The sequence below is a fragment of the Lactuca sativa genome, chromosome 9, assembly GCF_002870075.4.
Source record: "Lactuca sativa cultivar Salinas chromosome 9, Lsat_Salinas_v11, whole genome shotgun sequence".
Lineage (NCBI taxonomy): Eukaryota > Viridiplantae > Streptophyta > Magnoliopsida > Asterales > Asteraceae > Lactuca > Lactuca sativa.
In genome coordinates, this window is record NC_056631.2 from 142450043 (window position 1) to 142467720 (window position 17678).

The following is a 17678-nucleotide window of genomic DNA, read 5'->3' on the forward strand; positions in this document are numbered from 1 at the left end:
AGTTAGAACCGGAAGGTTCACAGAGATAGAGCCTGAGGGTTCACAGGGTTGGGTTCACGAACCCAAAGAGTTATAGCCTCGAGTGGCTAATATGTGTTATATATATATGGTATTTTGGGGAACTCACTAAGCTTTGTGTTTACAGTGTTTGGTGTTATTTGTTTCAGGTACTAGTGAGGATCGCGGGAAGGTGCCGGCCTGATCAGTACACACACGGGATTTTTATGTTATGAGATCTTGGGATTGTTTTATGATATGAATTTGAGTTTCAAACAATGATGTTTTTATGAATAATAAATGAATTATGTTTTTATAAAATGCGAAAAATTGTTTTGAAATTTACGGTGTTACAACTTGACTGAATGAAAGCACTTCTTGAGGTAAGTATAGATAGATGTAGAAGGTAGTATGAGCCCGTACTACTGAAAGCAAAGGATCTGTACTCAACTCAAGGAGGGTTGTAGCGAAACCAGGGAGCTTGTGTAGTTATGATTTCCCTGATATGCATTGATGCTTGTTCTGATTGTTTTATGGTCAATTTTTAGTATGGTGGTCTTGCGAGGCTGGCCAGTGGGCAGTTCCGGTGCCGGGGAGGGATTAGGCTCGGGTTCTGTAGCTGGGTAGCTTAACGACCAGACGAGGGAGTTCATCTCGTTTGAGATTACACACAATATTTATTGGGTTTTCTACGCATCAAATACACTCTAAAACTAGGCAGCGGAAAAATCGAAACAACGATATACCTAAGTGTACATGTATCCTATGGATCTATGGCTTCATGCTAATTACATCAACCCTAGAAAACTAAAACATATGTAAGATAACATACCTCTTATGTCGCCCTTGCTCTCCATGCTTGAGATCTTGAACCTCCATGAAGTTTCTTGGATGAAAGGATCCAAACCAAAATCCCTCTAATGGTATCACACCCAATGACACCAAAGAGTGGAATAAAAATAACTAGGATAAGGTTCAATTTCACAAACCCAAAGGGGTTAGAAATCGTCCCTAAGAGGGGGACGAAGTAGGGTTGGCGAATACTTCAAGCCAATGTGAAAGGAAGAATGAAATCCCTAAGGCCTTATTTATAGCCTTAGATGCCTCATAGGGTTTAGTACTCCTTGCCATGTGGGATGGAGGCCTAACCACGAAATTTCACTCCTTTCCCATGCGGGATAGAGTGATTTTCATCCAACCCTAATTCCATAAGGTTCTGGTACATTCCTGATTAACCAACTATCGATTAATGAACATTTAACCCTTTAATTAATTAAAATTTTAATTAATTCCCAAAATATATTTCCAATTAGTTTCTCATTAATTATTAACCATAATAATTAATAAACTAATTTCTCCTTTATTTATTCTACTCAATTTGGGTCTTGAGGGCAACCTAAAAGGACCCTGCTATTATTAGAAATATGATCGACCGTTAATGACCTTGGACAATATTCAACCAGTCTCCCACTTGGACAAGTCATCAACTACACGAGGACCAATATTTCTCAATAATCGACAGAGAGTTAGTCATCTAATGCAACTACCAAACTCTTGATCTAATCAAGATTCAGCCCTTAGATAAGTGATCAACTATCCCTTCGTTCTATGATATCTGTATGAGTTCGAGACATGGATAATGGTCAATCTCAAGAATTCAAGATTATGTTTCCCGATATAGATTTGTGAAGACTGCATCTGACTACTAAATTGAACACATCAATTCCAGTCAGGGCTCGGCCAAGATCTTTAGATGTCAACACCAAATCATCAAGGGGCCCAAAGATATCACTTCTCCTATTAAGGCAGAAGGAACAAATAAACTTTGACTACATACTTTCTGTCTATTTCATCATGTCACACATGGACATACCCTTTATAACTACCAGTTGCGGTTAGCGTTGGAGTAGTCCAATGCATAACATAATCATAGAGCAAAACCTCACATGTATCTAGGCTTGAAGAATAGAAGATATTATCGTCTTATAATTACTCGTGACTGAATCCATGAAGTAATCTCTAAGCGTGGGTTGGTCCAATACTTAAATCTCTATTAAGCACTCATGAGTGTTAGCACAATCTCTTTGCTATGTCCAATCAATATGGACAATCCACTAATACTCATGACAGTCATGAATCACTACTTACTTCCAAGAGTGTGACCAACTGTGGACGTTTGAGTAAATTAATACTCGAGAAGTGGGTTCCAAACATGCAAAAGTGAGAATGCAGTGATAGGCTAATTGAAATGACCGAAATCCATCATATATTAAGATCACCACCTAATAATCACCATATCAAATTAAAACTTATACTGCTTAAAGTTCTCGGGTTTTAAAACAAACCAAACTAAGAGTTTTTAAGCCAATTCATTTGCAAATCTAATGCCTCTTGACTTTTTCCGACTATCAGACTTGTTCAATGACATCGGCTTATGGAATGGATCGACAAGATTATCTTTCGATATGAATCATTGACTATGCTGTCTTTACATTTGACTCACTATCAAATGCGTTGGTACTTACCGAGTATGTGTAATGTGAGCTTGTGTGACTTGGGATCCATACTCGAGGTAAGTTCACCCTTAAAGTCACAAAGAGACTTCATAAGGACCATCAATGATTGAATTTCAACAAAGATGTCACTAATGAATCTCTTTCAGCCACATTGTCCACTTTGCAATTTAACCAACTATAATATACTCTAATTATGTTAAATGCACTATGGTGTACTACTTGGTACTCTTCCAAGCTAAAACTTCACCATTAAGAGAAGCACGAAATTTGACTGAAAACGGAAACATATTTATTAGTATGGAACTTAGTATTAATGTAACTCTTACAATGATATGTTCCATACTATCAAGATCATATCTTCTATTCTCCAAGGACACTTAAGAATGTTCTTGATCTTGATTCATTGATTCTTTCCAAAATTGAACTAATCCAACTTGTGTTGCACACGGCAAACAAGTCATTAGATGTGGTACATGTCATGACATGTATGATCGATCCCATAGCAGAAGCATGTGGGACATGAATCATTTGCTTTAGCTCAATAGTACAACTAGGACATTAGCATTGCTCAATGTCATGCCGTATTGTAATAAGCCTAAACTCCTTTTCGAGTTTCCTCAACATTCCATGTACTTTGGTTTAATCCAATGAATCACTTTGATCTATCTCCGTAGATCCTTATTATGCACGTGTCTTGTATCTCCCATGTATATCATAGCGAAACAGTTCTCATACCAAGCCAAGCTTTTACACCTGCTAAGTTAGAATATAGTTTCCCATAAATCGTACATTGTCTATGTACAATACAAGGGTGACTACAGTGCTCCCACTATCACTGACATGTATATGGCTTATCTTTATTTCTCGAAATTCAAAATCTTTGAACTTTCTCACTAAAATAATGATCCATCTTGCAAGATGCTTATTTCGGTCCACAAATGAACTTGTTAAGCTTACACATCCTTCAAAACCTATATTGGTTTGATTATGTGTTTGTTCCTATCCATGCTTGTCTCTTATTGAAGATCCACTTATACCTAATGGTTAAGGTCAAGTGCTTGATCTACCAAGTTTCAACATACATGGACTAAATCTTCCTTTCCATATCTTCCTTCCATGTTGTAGCCTTTAGGGCCTACCATAGCTTCCGATACCTGGTATACTCTGATTGCAATCTACCAGTGACTCATATACCTTAGTAATATAAACTCTTATATAACAAGGTGTATGACGTCCTCTATCATATCTATAAGGAAAAATGGAAACATGTCAGTTTCCTTATTAGCTCTTTCAATTCCAAATTGAATTCTATGTTCAATTTTAGGCTCTTCGTTGGTTGACTCTTGAATCTTATCAAGATCAATCTGGCTCCCACTAGCCCTTTTGTAAATTAGCTCTCTCTGTCGGAAGACTACCCTTCAAGAAACTTACACTTTGTTCTCAGAAGGTTGTTAAATAATTATCCAAAATGCTTGATGGGCTCTCCAACGAGACAACACATCTTTAATCAAAGTTCTAGATTGTCGAGCGCTTCACGACAAGTGTAAGCCTCATAATCGTAGACTTACATATATGGCAGTGAGGATAGAATCCCACTTCACATATCATAGAGTGTTTCAGGAACCTACTTAGTTGACACAAGACCAAAGGACTTCTTGTAACACAATTCATGGTACAATCCATGAATTGTTAGCAAACACAATGCGACTCATCTAGTACAAAATCAATGAACGATTTGTTTCTCTATCCAACTAACACTTCCTAGTGGTAGTGTTTTGGTCGGAGATAGATTATGAAACTCTTTCACGATCACTTAGATGATCGATAAAGTTTGGACTTATTTTCTCACTATGAGTGTCTCATCCTATTGCCTAATTGATTCTTAACTTCGCTATATGAGAGCTCTGAGCACCTGATAGGTTCTAGACTCACATTCATACGAAGTTGGTATCATTATGTATTGTGGTTAATCTGAACGGTCCATTAGTGTGAACTAATTCCAACAGATACTCACATCACCCAGTGATGCATTCATCATCTATCTTGATAAAAAAGATTTGTATTTATCATAAGACTCGAGGTCAAATGATATCCAAAATCTGATCCAACTTGGTAATGCATTTCTCATTTATCTATCTAAAACCATGATTCCACAAATATATTTCACCCAAACATTTGGATGTATTTGAATAAGTACTTATTATGTCAATCTGAACGATCCATTCGTTGAACTAACATCAACATATATTCACAATAATACACCTTATTCAAATGTTCGAATCAATTTTGAATTATTGCTACTATAGTAGCTTCATAGATTTCATGACTTGCTTTTATCATGTTAGAATGCTCCACATTTAAATAAGTCAGAACTATCTCATGAATCATAGTATAAACAATTTCAATTATAATACCATAGACTAAACATTTTGAAAAGAGTTGTCTTTTGATCCTATTTATGTAGCAAGGGCTTGGCATTCATGATCAAATTATCTTCTCCATGTTTTAGTCTTCTTACTTCATTTTAGTGACTGCACATTCTTGCAAATGTCAGCACTAATCCTTAGCAAAACACTCAAGGTTTAGAAGTAATATTTTGATGGTATTATAAATTCATATATTTGATTGAACACCAAACATAGGAGAACTAGTTATCTTTTGATCTTATAGAAAGTAGCACGGGCTCGTGATCTACAATCAAATTTAACTTCTTCATGTTCCAGTCATTTCACCTCAAATATACATTTGGGCAAGTTTGATTTCTTAGTCCTTTTCGTATAATGGAAACAAGCAGCTATCAGAACATGTCTTAGAATAAGCCTTCCTTTGTCCTAGGTATTAGGGCCTAGATTAGGTATACCAATCTCCTTTTAAACCATGGCTAATTGGCTTTCTTCTTCTTGACACTTCTATTCATGATAATCAAATATGGGAGTGTTTTGAAGTATGAGTTTCTATGATTGGCCATGCTAGTTCCAAAAGGAAACCTCAACATGCTAATGGAAAACTCTTGACTCAACTCCTTAATGGACATTCCAAGTTGTTTATATCAAAATCAGAATGAACTGATCATATGTACATGTTAGCTAGTTGAATAACCATAGTCAACTCCTGACTCAAGGAAATTCCATTTTACTTCAATATGTCAATTTACAACGTATATTTGATAATTGCTCTTTCTAACAACTTAGAATGCAATGTTTGAAGTAACCTAGGAAGAGCTTTAACAAAGGCATGCTGTTTCCTTTAGTTTATGAGAACTATTCCCAAACTACGAAATTGACAAGATTGATCATCGTCATAGCTAATCCTTTTAAAGGTTTTATAGCAGTAGATTTTAGTGGATAAGGTTTTCGACATCATTAATAAAATTCCATTATAGTTTGTTTTACTTATCCTTAGAAAATAATCACCCTAAATTATTTTAGAAGGCTAGGATCCATATTTGGCTCCATGATATGTAAAGGGACGCCGTAAACACACCATAAAGTTATTTAGGTAGGCAAAGCCCTTTTCCAATTTCGATCAATACAAAACTCCTAGATCTTTGAGATTCATTGACTATCAATGGCATGTTAATCTCGAATTATGTTCATCTCAAAATCAATGAAGGGGTCGTCACGGCTCACTGAACAGATGGTGAATTGACCATAAAAAATCGCGTGGTCCCCGGATCAAGTTACACTTGAGATTCGTGAGTTCCACATCATTCTCTACCTATACACTCAAATTGACGTGCCGGTTAACTACGCGAGCTCCATCAACAAGTTATAAAGAGAATGTGCAACTTTTATGGATAACATAAGATTCACATTAAATAGATTGAGAATTAACCATACAAAATCGCATGGTCCCCGGCTCAAGTTACGCTTGAGATTCACGAGTTCCATATCATTCTCGACTATATTCTAGATTGATGTGTCGGTTAACCACACAAGCCCCACCAACAGAATATAAAGAGAATGTGCAATTTTCATGGATAATATAAACTCAAATTCTATTAATCAAACTGGATTTTGTTTTATACTTGTATTTAGAATACTTTTAGATTGAACATTATCACTATCAAACCCTTTCGGTAACTCCATTCTCAAAATGAAATAGAGGAGTGAGGGTGGTAAGCGTGAAACATATTAAAAACTGACCTCATTAGAAATCAAAGAGACCTCTTTAAACCCCTACATTAGAACGGGTGAGCCTAGTTGAGGTATGACTGACAATGTCAATGTTTAAACACGCGAGGGCGCACGTTATAACTTTCTTATACATATAGTAGACACAATTCTAATATATATAAATACAAAGGGTAAATTTAAAACTCTTTAAATTTAGTTGTCTATTATTAATTCTAATTAATTGCGAGGATGCAATGTAACAATTAATAAATCATAAGGGTGTAATATTCAAATTTATAAATCTCTATTATAAAAATATTAAAAATTTAAATTCACTATTCAAATAACAGATAAATATTCAAATTCAAATAAACACATTTAAATAATAGATATCAATTATCAAATAAATATTCAAATTCAAATAAACATATTTAAATAACATTTATCCATTATCAAATAAATATTCAAATTCAAATAAACACATTTAAATAATATTTATCAATTTTCCAGATTCAAAACAAATTTAAATTAGGTATTTATCCATGTTTATCAAAGCTACATATTCGAAAAATGGCAAAAAATACGAAACCCTAATTCTTTTGAGCTCACGTCGTGAACTCCTAGTTCACGTCATGAGCTGCGACTAAGGTATTATCAATTACAAATTTTTCAATAATCCTTCTTCCATTCAGTTTCAAACAAGTTTTTACAGAAAACATGGATCTAGGGTGAAAGTAACCATGAACCAATGTCTCTGATATCACTGTTGGGTTTTCTACGCATCAAATACACTCTAAAACTAGGCAGCAGAAAAATCGAAACAACGATATACCTAAGTGTGCATGAATCCTATGGATCTATGGCTTCATGCTAATTACATCAACCCTAGAAAACTAAAACATAAGTAAGAAAACATACCTCTCATGTAGCCCTTGATCTCCATGCTTGAGATCTTGAATCTCCTTGAAGTCGCTTGGATGAAAGGATCCAAACTAGAATCCCTCTAATGGTATCACACTTAATGACACCAAAGAGTGGAATAAAAATAACTAGGACAAGGGTCAATTTCACAAACCCAAAGGGGTTAGAAATCGTCCCTAAGAGGGGGAGGAAGAAGGGTTGGCGAATACTTCAAGCCAAGGTGCAAAGAGGAATGAAATACCTAAGGCCCTATTTATAGCCTTAGAGGCCTCCTAGGGTTTAGTACTCCTTCACATGTGGGATGGAGGCCTAACCACGAAATTTCACTCCTTTCCCATGTGGGATAGAGTGATTTTCATCTAACCCTAATTCCATAAGGTTCTGGAACATTCCTGATTAACCAACTATCGATTAATGAACATTCAACCCTTTAATTAGTTAAACTGTTAATTAATTCCCAAAATATATTTCCAATTAGTTTCTAATTAATTATTAACCATAATAATTAATAAACTAATTTCTGCTTTATTTATTCTACTCAATTTGGGTCTTGAGGGCAACCCAAAAGGACCCTGCTATTATTAGAAATATGATCGACCGTTAATGACCTTGGACACTATTCCTACAGTATCTTTGATCAGACTCCTGTGATTTTTGGCTTGGTCAAGGAGGGAATTTTGGAGCTTCTCGATGAAAGATTGAGCGCTTTTCGCATTGAGATTGTGGCTTTGATTGGGACGCGCTCTCTGACCTTCAGGGAGTTTCGGGCTTGTGGAACGCCAAACTATCATGGAGCTAGGGACCCCATTGCGAGCAACAGGTAGTTGACAGATGTTCCCAACGCCTTTCGTACCCGTCATTGTCCCGAGGGGGACAAAGTCAGACTAGCATCCTGCCTCCTAAAGGACATGGCTCGTGATTGGTGGGAGGAGGTAAGGCATGCTGTGGGAGGTGATGCTATTGATTCTATGACCTGGTGTAATGCCCGTTTCCTGGTATGTGTTTTAATTTAAAATATTCATTATTGCAAAAGGAATCGATGAGTCGGAGGCCCCAAACACGTCCAGTAGGAACATATGATTGGACGTGGGAATTAAATCCTACTCGACGAGTCGAGAGCCTCGACTCGAAGAGTAGGGCTGCCAGGGTGAAACCCTAATTTTCATGGCTTGCACCCTATTTAAACACTTTAAACGGCCTCAAATTCAGCCTCCATCACCTCGAAGCCTTATTCACTAAACCCTAATCCATTTTGAGTGTTCTGGAAGCCATTGTTGTGTGTTCTTGGTGATTTTGAAGCTTGAGAAGGAAGAGGAAGCATGGGGGTTCTAGAAGAAGCAAGTAGATCCAGAGTTTGTGCAGCATTTCTGACTCATTTGAGGTATAAAGTCTATACCTTGACTATTCATTTATTAGATCTCTTCATGGGGTAGTTTCGGGCCTTTTGGAGCATATTATGGAACCGCTCATGGATGCAAGCATGTTTTGGGGTAATAACTTCAAATTTAGAGTCTTTGAGGGACTCCATGGCATAAAGCTGCCAACTTTATGGCCATGGGAGTCCCATGCATCATATGAACCACTTTTTAGGGCCTTTTGTGCTAGATAAACCATGCATGAAGGTAAAGTTTGTAACTTTACGTGTTATATCAACCCTAGGAGTCCAAATCTATGTTTTGGATGCATTAAGCCCGATTAAAATCGACTGGATAGAATTGGACTTTGGGGGACTTGACGAGTCGTTCATATGACTCAGCGAGTTGGGTCGTGGTTCCCCAACCTTTTCTGTTACTGGGAAAACCCGTTGAGTCTAGAAGATGACTCAGCGAGTTGGATGTGTTTATGGACTTGAAGATCAAAGAACTCGACGAGTTCAAGGATGAACTTAGCGAGTTGAAAGCAAATGTCCCGACTGATATGAAGAGGAACTCGATGAGTTCAAGGATGAACTCGGCGAGTTGAGAGAAAAATGTCCCGACTAATATGAAGAGGAACTTGACGAGTTCAAGGATGAACTCGATGAGCTGAGAGCAAAATGTCCCAACAAATATGAAAAAGAACTCACCGAGTTCAAGGATGAACACGACGAGTTCAAGGATGAACACGACGAGTTGTGAGTGAAATGCCCTGACTTGTATGAAAGGGAACTCAACGAGCTCATGGAAGAACTCGACGAGTAGGATCGAGACTCTAGAGTTCTATGGACCCGGGAACTCGACGAGTTGAAGGACCAACTCGGTAAGTTGAGTCAACCAGAATGTTGACTTAGACCAGAGGGTTGACTTTGACCAGAGTGTTGACCTTTGACTTGACCATTGACCAGAGTTGACCCTTAATGGGTTATGAGTGTGATAAGGTACTTAAAGGAGATTGTTATGTGTAGGAGTTTTAGAGGAGTTGATCGCAGCACCGAGGACAATTCAGCTACTTCACGACATTGAGGTGAGTTACCTTCCAATAAAAGTGGGTCTAAGGCACCAATGCCGACCCACTAGTAGATTGAGTATGGTAGAGATGATTTTCTTTGTGATAGTTGTCTGGTATGCCACTATATGTTATGCTATTTGAGTTAGTATGCTATGATGTTATGTGATAGTGGTAGGAGGGGACTAGTCCCCAGACCCGGTTGAGATATACTGGAAGGGTAGGTCGGGCACCCATATATGTCTGACAGTATGATATGCTATGTTATTATGTGGTAGTGGTAGGGGGTGAAATAGTCCCCGTAGTCGGTTGAAATAACCGGAGGGTAGGTCGGGCACCCAGATATGTCTGGCACGGTAGGTCGAGCACCCATATATGCTTGACAAGGGGTAGGTCGGGGAGCCCGGTATGCCTGAAAAGGGTAGGTTGGGCACCCATATATGCTTAGCAGGGTAGGTCGGGCACCCAGATATGCCTGACAGTATGTTTATTGTATGGTATGTGGTATGACGGGGAGAACTCACTAAGCTTTGTGCTTATAGTTTCAGTTTTTGGTTTCAGGTCCTTCTTCTTCGAAGGCAAAGAAGTCGGCATAGTAGCAGCGCATCACACACACAATTTCCGCATATGAGATTCTTGGGATTTGTACTCTGACATTGTCACAATGTTATGACATGATTTTGAGACTTATGATCTATGGCCTTTTATGAAATGAATTAACTTGATGATGTTTTCTATAAATTGTTTTATAAATTGATATATTAACAATGAAATTTTTGGTCTCGAATTTTCGGATGTTGCACCTGGGGTGATTTGTTTACCAGGTTCCGAGCCGAGTTTGCACCAGTGATCGAGGTGCAGCAGCTGACACAAGAGTTTTAGGATCTCTGTCAGACTACATTGACTGTGATTGAGATCACCGTTATGTTCAGGGAGAGGGCATTTCAGGTTCTATAGTATGTGGAGGACGAGGAGATCAAGAAGGCCAGGTATCACGAGATGTTGAGGAGCGATATCTAACAGTTCGTGAGCTGATCCAGCTGCAAGACGCTGGAGGACATGTTAGCATAGGGTAAGGAGCGGGAGATTGACTTGGAGATGGAGAAGAATAGGAAGCTAGATTTTGTGACCAGTATTGAGAGTTTGGGCAAGAGGCCTAAGGTGGTTGATACAAGGGGGAAAGGCCATCAGGGTCGTAACCGCCGTGGCAAATACGGTAGATCGCATGAGGGAGCGTGTAGGGCGGCTAGTTCTGGCTGCTTCAAGTGCGGCCAGACTGATCATGTCAGCTAGGATTGTACTGCTACCACCACCGTCACTCTGGTATTGGATCTGATTTTCTTTCAGTGCAATCAGAGGGGCCACAAGAGGGCCTAATGTTCGAGTTTGGCTGTAGCAGGACCGGTGTCAGCACCTGCTCCTGCGACATTGAGGATTACTGACGGCCTTCAGGGCCGGGCAGATGAGCCAGTAGCGAAGAGCAACACATTTCAACTGACGGCAGAGGAGGTGCATGCAACTCCTGATGTTGTGACGCGTATGTATCTTCTTCTTATCTCTTTATTTATGTTGAATTGTTGCTTATGTTTATGTGTTTTATTTTAGGATTGCTCATCGTGAACGGTATTTTTGCCTTGATATTATTCGATTCGGGGGCTATCTGATCTTTTGTATGTCTATTGGGCGGGGCCCGTATCTCATTTCGATTCGAGTGTGGGCGGGGCCCGTATCTCACTGGGCGGGCTCGTTACATAGTGTGGGCGGGGCCCGTATCTCACTATTATTGGAGTGTGGGTGGGGCCTGTATATCATTATTTTTTGATAGTTATGGTATGTGGTATTTTTGGGAAACTCACTAAGATTCGTGCTTATAGTTTTCAGTTTATGTCTCAGGTACTTCTGGTTCCAGAGGGAAGAGCTCGGGATGACTACATTGCACATACAATTTGGATTATGTTATGATGTCATTCTCTAATTTATGAAAATTGTTACACTGGTTTATTTCAAATGTTTGGATAATATGGAAGGTTACTATTTTACCTTATATTAAAACGAAAATTTTTGGGACCATATTTTTGGATGTTACATAAACAATTAACATTCAACCCTTGTACCTTCAAATAAATTTTGATTAATTCTAATTAATTCTAAATTAATTTTAACAAGTTTTAAATTAATTAAGATTGATATGATCAATTAATAAACCATTTATCTCACTCTCTTAAATCTCTTTCTATGTTTTTTTAGATATTGAGCGCAACCCTTAAAGGACTTTGTTATTATTCTCAAAGTTATACCACTTAGTTATGACATTGGACACCTATTTCCAATAGTTTCCCACTTGGACAAGTCATTAACTACTATTGGTCGAATAATCTTTGAATAACCAACAAAGCATGCCTTTCACAAAAACTTCCTACGTTGATCTTATCAAGTATCACTTAGATAAATGATCAATTATTCCTATGTTTCTATATGTTATGATAGTAAACTGAGTCATATATGATGAATCAACCTAACAGTTCAACATTATGTTTCTCGATTTCTAATTTTTTATAATCAAATCAAAGTACTAATTGAGAATTGATAGTCCGGATCTTACCAAACACATTAGATATCAATATGAAATTATCGAGGGGTCTAACGATATCGCTTCTCTTCTTAAGGCAGACAGAACAACTAAACTTTAATTACATAGTTTTTTTCTACTTGTGAAATCACGCATGGGCTTACTCATTATAACCACCAGTTACAGAAAGAGTTAGAATAAGACCAGTTCATAGCCAACTTGTGTGCAAATAACTAAATGTCTCTTCATTTTAAGAATAAAAGATTTTATCATCTCATAATTACTCATGATAGAGTCCATGAAGTGATCTCTCTAAGTGCGGGTTGTTTCAGTACTTGGATCTCCATTCCAAGTAATCATGAATGTTAGTGCAATCTCCATTATATGTCCTATCTCTATGGACAATCCACCAATCTCATGACAATCTTATTCCTATACATACTCCTAAGAGTATGATCGACTATGTAGTTTTGAATAAATTAATATTCAGGAAGTGGGTTCAAAACATGCAAAAAGAGAACACATTGATAAACTAACTAAAATGGATGATCTCTATTACATATTAATATATCTACTTAATAATCGCCAAATCAAATTAAGACTTTATTGTGCTTAATCTCTCAAATTTTTTTAAAAAAATTATTCTATGTGGGCTTAAGTCAAATCATTTGCAAATCAAATGCTTCATGACCAAGTCTCACTATCAGTCTTACTGTTACACTTGTTGACTTAGCGAATGGATCATCAAAACTTTCTTTCGATATGATTCTATTTACTATTGTGTCCTCATATTTGAAGAACTATCAGATGTAATGGTACTTACTGAGTATATTCCATGTGAGCTTGCATAAATTTTGGATCCATACTGTTACACCCCCGAACCGGATGGCAGAAACGTCCGGGGGCTCGTGCGACTAACAATTGAATTATCATCACAATGCATATAAATGAAACATAACACATTCACCACCAACATTACATATAACAACCAATATTGTTTACATCAAGTACATTGTTATAAATTACATAAATTCAAAGTTTTAATTGTACGATGAGTGATGTTACACAAAATAAATCCATACGATGAGTGAGAATACAAGTTATTTTGAAAACGGTCAACATATATAATGTTGGTGAGTTCATAAGTATGTTTGAGTATAAGTCTTTGTATCTTTCGTAAAAACCCAGAAAATGCGATATTTTCTATAAAATGTCTGAAAAAGATGTGAAAATCAAGTATATATGCATGTGTGAATTTCATAGTTGTAACATATATGAATGTAGTTTAGATTTCCTTGTATTGTACGGAAGTGATAATTATATATGAATATTTCCCCAGAAAATCCGATATTTTCTGATTTATAATAATGTCGAGGTTCTTGTATCGTTGCATAAGTTATTTTGTGTTGACACAATCGAAGGGTTAATCTTCGAAATGGTAAATTTGGTATTGAATCTCAATATGAGCCGTTATAACCATACATGATAATGACTAGGTTGCCTGTCTTGGCATTTTTCCAAATGACGGTATTTGCTCAAGGTTTTGTCGCCCTAGACTGGCCTAGTCTAGCTGTAGCGAACAACTAAGGCGTGGGGGGTCACCCCATATAGATCTATACACAGACTCTCGCTCTCCCTCCAGGAGACTCTAATTATAACTACAAGCTACAATTGTACACTGAAGGTGCCAACCGACACGTCTCACTAGATTCTTAACCTTTCGTACTATGTTTAATGTTTACGTGTATGTGGTATGTTATCAAACCCACGAAGTTCAATAACTATGTAAGCATATAGTTACGATCTACTACGCATGTGAATTTCAGTCCAAGCCCAATTAGCATGTAAATGGATCACAAAGGCCCAATAACATGTAAGTGGGTAATTTGGGCCGAATAGGCATGTAAATGGACCACAAAGGCCCAACAAACATGTGACCCATAACTCAGGCCCAAATTAGCAGGTAAATGGGTCGCATGGCCAAATAAACAGGTCATGGAAAAATATTGGGCTCAATATACACTTGAATGGGCCCTTAAGGCCCATTGGCCACGTATTGTGAATATTAGGCCCAATAAAACTATCATCGATGTATTTCGTCCGTTCGTTATTATTTCATTGTTTATTTTAACTCATGGTTTACCAAATTTATTATAAAAAGTCTCCTTTTTCGTAAGACAACATTTTTGGTCAAAAGCCTCAAATTTTCAATTAAGGCCCAAAGTTTTGTAAAAACGAGACTTTAGTCCATAATTTGTAAAAATTTGTAATTTTGTCCCTAATGTCTAGAAATTCATGGTTTTAGTCCAAAAATATCTATTTTGACATTTAAGGTCGAGTTTTGCAGAATAATGCATTTTCAGCCCCTTGTTTGTAAAAATTTATACTTTCGGCCCAATTTTAAGAAAAGTTACATTTTTGTTCCAATTTGGAAATAAATGTTATTTTCACCCCTAAATTTGGTTTATTTACATTTATGACTCAAATGTTTCTCAAATAACATTTTTAGTCCCAAAACTTTCCCTTTTTCGCAATTTTTGGGCCCAAAACCATGAGGCCCAAATGTTTGGCCCATTAAGCTAAAATTTACATTTTTTCCTCTTTGGAAGGCATTTTTATCATAAAAATTCTTTTTAATACAAGTAGAGCCTATTTGATCCTTTTAAAACATAAATGTTGCTTTTTACCCTTATATTTTGTTTTCTTGACAATTTTGACCCTTAACAAGTTTTTGCCTTAAATGTTTATGTCTTAAACAAATGACACTTTTAACATGCTAATATGATGTATAAGGTGTCTTAGTTCATGGATCTTAACTCAATGTTACTTAAGAAGTCGTGATTTGCTAAGATCTAACATATTTTTACAAAATAAACTAAGAAATCACACAAGACATCCATATAACACATATATCTACACATGTTACTTGCATTCTCCCCCAAAAATCATGTAAAAACCGAAAACAAGGGGGTATGAACTGAACTTTGCTTTGATGTTTCAGTTTTTGAAGAAGAGATGAAGAGATTTTTGGTCCTAGCAACACCTTGATGTAGATTTCGAGCTTAAGAAGTTTTCTAGGAGTATGATCACCAAGATCTTGTTTAGAAGGAGTGATCTAATATGATAAAGAAGTTGTATAACTTGGATATGTAAAGACTTACCAAGAATGATGATTTTTGGTGGTGAAAACCTTCTTGAAGATGCTCAAGATCTTGAAAATTAGAGAGGAAAGGAAGAAGTGTTCTTGTGAATGTTTGAGAGAAATTTGGAAATGGAGTGTGTGTGTGTGTGTATCTTCGGCCGGTGGGAAGAAAAAGAGAGAGAAGGGATGAGTTGCATGGAAATATGAGAAACCATGCCTTGTTACATGGTGAATAATATGGAGGTGGCACCTCCAAAGTGAACGCCCCATTTCATTTTTTTTTGTTAAATGGTGTTGGGCCGAGAGTTTGGGCCAAGAAGATAAGAATAGAATAGTTTGAGCCCGTTAAACTTTAGTTAGGATTTTTGGAACCTAATCATAAAATTTTCAGCCCATTGGGCCCTTGGAAGCACTTACGGCCCAACATAAGATAAAGGGATAAGTTTTCGGTCCATTAGGGTTTATTGGAATGGTTATGGCTCAATAAGGCCTATTAAGGTTAGAATGAATCATTTAAGGGTCCTAAGCCCAAAATAGACTTAAATAGGGATTCTTAGGGTTTTCAGGTTCTTTTTTGAACATGAAAGGTGAATTTAAATGAGCACTGAGTGATATTTACTTAGAGTATATGTTTTACAATGGTTGAATGGTTACACAGGAATAGAATTTCCTAGCTAAAATGCTAGTTGTGACACATACTCGAGGTAAGTTCCCCCTTTAAATCACAAGAACCATCAAAAGGATCATCAATGTTTGAACAATGATGTCATTAATGAATCACTTAAAGTTACATAGCCTCCTTTTTGTGACATCCCCGTTTTCACGGCCAGAAATGACCAATTTTGTTTATGCTTTATGAAAATTAGAGTAACTCTTTTAATAAAAATGTTGCGGAATTTGTTCTCAGAAAAACATGATAATTACGTTATCAAAGCATTTCCGAATAAATGTATTTTTATTCATTTTAAAACCTTTGGGAAGTCATCGTCAATACAGAAACATAAGCATAAACAAAATTTACATTCATTTACACTAGTGATCTACATCTCTTTAATCTCTCAGTGTTATGTAACTTCATATCGACACCTGTGATACAAATAAGCTTGAGTGGATCAGGTTGGGAAACCTCGTGAGTACATAGGGTTTTCAACCCACAATAATATAATTATTATGTTTAAACATCAAACAATCAACCGAATTACCTATCCCCATTATCTTCCTTACTCTCAAGGGTCTACCCTAAGGGTCATCTATTCGTTCATTCCGAAATCTCTTGCTTCCCAGGGTTAAAAGACAGGCACTAAGTCCATAGCTGCCAAAGCTCGTTCGTAAAGCACTAATTCCGTAGCTGCTAAAGTGTTAGGTTTTTAGCATTCTACCACTGCTAAGTGTACATGCAACCCTATATACTTTGGATCTATGTTTTCTCTATTATACATGCAAATATGAACATCCAAGGTATTATCCTAATCTAGCATACAAAAACAATGAATATAACAAGATAGAATACATACCTCTTTGATGTAGAATGTTCTCAAGAAGCTTGAGTGCCTAGTGCCCCAAGTGTGACACCTCAAATGGTTCACACAACACCAAATACATGAGACAACCCTATATTTTCCAAAAGCGATGTAACACTCAAAAGTCAAATACAACGAAAACTATTTGGAATCAACGAAATTAACCTAAAAAATAAAGTGTTCAAATATCTAAATTGGGATGCATCAAATGTTAGATATCGTGCCAAGGTTTCCAAAAACATAAAGAACATTCGAAACCGGGTTATATTGAGGAAATTATAACCACTCGAATATTTACGGCACACCGTTAAAACATTATTTAACGTAAAAAGTGAAATTTCAATAAAATACATTTTAGCCTTAAGTATCTAAACAAAAGTTGTAGAGTTCGTTAAACTGTACACGTACATAAAAAGATCGCCCAAATTGGACCTCGTATGAAGAAGTTACGAATTTTCTAAGTTTCGTAACAGT